This window comes from Grampus griseus (genome assembly GCF_964374135.1).
Source record: "Grampus griseus genome assembly, chromosome: 4".
In the NCBI taxonomy this organism is placed as follows: Eukaryota; Metazoa; Chordata; class Mammalia; order Artiodactyla; family Delphinidae; genus Grampus; species Grampus griseus.
In genome coordinates this window covers 62,428,396-62,431,993 of record NC_138997.1, presented here as the reverse complement: position 1 = coordinate 62,431,993, position 3,598 = coordinate 62,428,396, and the positions used below count along the sequence as shown (strand labels likewise).

Here is a 3,598-nt window from a genome sequence, read left to right as displayed (position 1 = left end):
CAAGACACTCACTTGAATGTGAAAAGATATATCTTTTCTGAAAATATATAAATGTCAGCAAGACCTTGGACAACTCAGGGCTCTTGTAAGCAGCCTTAGTTGCCGGGAATAGGCTATCTCCACATACAAGTGTTAGGTAGTTAGTCAGACATTAGCAGCAAGGAGGTGACGGTGGTGAAAAGAGGGGAATAATCAAGTCACACCCCAACCATCTGGGAACCCTCCCCTGACTCCACCCAGAACAGGCAAAACTATGGTCAGGTGGTGGGCAACTTTTCCTAATAAAGAGGGAGCACAGTAACACGAAGGAACTTCCCCGGGCTGCTCATGCCCAGACTAGACAGGCGTATAAAACCTAGAGTAAACCCGAACTCATTATACCATCATTATAATAAAATCTGCATGTGGTTTTGCTCCCCCCCGCCCCATGGACTTTTCTTAGTGAAGCTAGGGTAAGGGCATGCACAATAATGAACTTGTTACATGACTCAGGACTGTGAATCAAATAATGACCCCCTGTCACTCACCCATGATCACACCCCACCTCCTCGCAGAATTCTCCTTATAAACACCCTTAAACCTGTACAGAAGGGCTGGTTTCACTTTGCAGAAGCAGCCCACTCTCCCTCTGAGATTACAGCTATGCTTTAATAAACTTTGCTTTGTGCTTAAGCCCAAAGTGGTAGTCTGCAATTCTTTACTTGCTATCATAAGGACCGAGATTGCTGGCCCAGGTCTTCTGTTGACCTCCTCAGTTGAAGCTATTTGACACAATGCACACCAACCCAGTAACAGAGGTGACAGTGAGATTTTGATAGTCTCCTTTTCACTTGTACTGATAGCTGAAAACCAGTGGGAGAATTCCACCTGAGAGCTGTGTTTCTGGTCAGTTGGCTCTGCATTTTATTACCATTTCTTTTAGAAATGGGGGCTGAAATGCATGGATATTGGTCCCCATGTAAGAAGAGCCCCAGTAGTACTGTCCTTTCCAACTGAGAGTGCTTAGGTCTTGTGATACAAAGGCTGGTTGATGACAAACATCAGGGACACCCCTATTTGTATATCCAATTAAGACACCAATTAAGATGGTGACACACTGAAGTCCACAGGAGAAGATTCCTTGGTTGGATTTAACGTCAGCAGAACCTTTTATACACTGGTAAGTTGAATCTATGGGATCCACCCAAATTCCCAAAATGTCCTGTGGAATGTTGACTTCTACTGAATCCAGAGTTGGGTACATAAAGGTGACAGACATCCTGATGAACAAGTTTGGCGAATGCTTTAGATGCCAACTTGTTACCATTAAGGACTTTGCTAAGAAGCTCTACTGTTGTACAAAAGGCAGCAACATATGTCATTTCAAACATTTTCAAAAGCATCTAGTATTCCTAATTACAGATGATTACTAATGAAACAAAGGCCAATTAAATAAATCAATCAAAACACAACAAATTTGACTTGAGGGAATTTAAGTTTCAATTTCAAAGTGAATAATATTCCTATGGCATGATAAAATAAAATTTTAGACATTTAAATTGTCACTAAATAAAATTAGTGCAACTATAATTTACTTTCTCTCTAGCTAAGTATCCTAATCAAAAAACGGTTGCACTGTACCAGCTTCCAATGTTCTTAGAAAGTTTACAAACCATGTAGGCATACATGACCAGTAGAAATTTGATGACAAAATATGGATTATTACATTATTTAGTTATTATCCAGGTTAACAAAATTAATACATTATATATAAAACTAAGAAAAACATAGAAGTTATTTAAATATAGAAGTTATATAAAATGAAGTTAAAGACTTAACTTGCATTGAATTAAAAAAAAACAGCAGTAGTAGGAAACTAAAATATGACAAGGGGCGGGATCAAGATAGCAAAGTAGAAAGATCATGAGCTCACCTCCTCCCACAGACAAACCAAAACTACAACTATATATAGATCAACTTTCTCTGAGAACAACCTGAAGACTAGTAGAACAGCTCTTCTATAATTAAGATATAAAGAAAAAACCACATTGAAGGTAGGAGGGGCAGAGACTCAATGTAATCAGCATCCATATCCCAGGTGTGATGACCACATGCAGCAGGGGATACAACAAACACGGCAGTCCTCCCTAAGGAACAAGGGGTTTGAGCTTCACACTGGGCATCTTAGCCCTGGGGACCCACACCAGGAAGTTGAGCCCTCATAACAGCTGGCTTCGAAAACCAGTGGGGCTTATGCCCAGGAGAGCCAGAGGGCTATAGGAAACCAAGGCTCTACTCTTAAAGGGTACACATAAAATCTTACTCACTCTGAGTCCTGGCACAGAGGCATCTGGCACTCCAGCCAGTCTGCCAAGGTCACTCCAGCCAGCCCCTGGCCATGCCCACTCCAGTTCCAGCCACGCCAAGGCAACTTGCCCAGTGCACCCCAGGAAAAACCTGGCCTGCACCAACTCCAGATCCAGCTATCTAGCCAAGGCAGCCCTAGTTCAGTGTACTCCAGGACCCTCCAGCCTGTGTCTGCTGCGGCCCCAGTCCACCTGCCAAGCTACCCAGCACAGGCAATCTATATACGAAAGGCTCCTACATAAGGTCATGCTTTCAAGACCAAGAGAGGTAACCATTTTGCCTGATTTATAGAAAAAGAACACAGAAAGTCAAACAAAATAAGGAGCCAAATATATTCCAAATGAAATAAGATAAAACACCAGAAAAGAACAATAATGAAACAGAAGTAATTTATCTGATAAAGGGTTCAATGTGATGGTCATAAAAATGCTCACTGAACTCTGAAGAAGAATGAAGGAACACAGTGAGAATTTCAACAAGGAGTTAGAAAATATAAAAAAGAACCAATCAGGTCTGAAGAATATAATAACTAAAATAAAAGTACATGCAGGGAACAAAAAAAAGATTAGATGATACAGAAGAATGCATAAGTGATCTGGAAGACAGAATTGTGGAAATCAACCAATTGTAATAGCAAAATGAAAAAAGAACTAAAAATATATATAGTTTAAGGGACCTCTGAAAAAAACATCAAGCATACTAACATTTTAATTTTAGGGGTCCTAGAAGGTGAAAAGAGAGAGAGAAATGGGCAGAAATTTATTTGAAGAAATAATGGCTGAAAACTTCCCTAACCTGGGGAAGAAAACAGATATCTAGGAAGCACAGAGGCCCAAACAAGATGAATCCAAAGAGATTCACACCAAGATATATAATTAAAATGACAAAAGTTAAAATTAGGAGAGAATTTTAAAGGCAGCAAGGAAACAAGGAAACAAACAAACAAACAAAAAAGCTAGTCACATACAAGGGAACTCCCATAAGACTATCAGCTGATTTTTCAGCAGAAACTTTTCAGGCCAGAAGGAAGTGGCATAATATATTTAAAGTGCTGAAAGGACAAAACAAAACCTTACAACCAAGAATACTCTACCCAGCAAAGTTATCACTCATCACTGAAGGAGAGGTAGAGTTTCCCAGGAAAGCAAAAGCTAAAGAATTCATCATCACTAAACCACTCTTACAAGAAATGTTAAAGAAACTTATTTGAGCAGAATAGAAAAGGTCATAACTAGAAACAATACATAAAAGG

At 39.8% G+C, this 3,598-nt stretch overlaps 1 pseudogene across 1 annotated transcript; it reads right to left on the bottom strand.

The window, feature by feature from the left end:
• Positions 1–519: 519 nt before the first annotated feature.
• On the bottom strand, positions 520–1,382 carry LOC309821779 (inositol polyphosphate 1-phosphatase-like; annotated as a pseudogene). The gene has a single exon. The product of its transcript is annotated as an inositol polyphosphate 1-phosphatase-like (transcript).
• Positions 1,383–3,598: the final 2,216 nt, after the last annotated feature.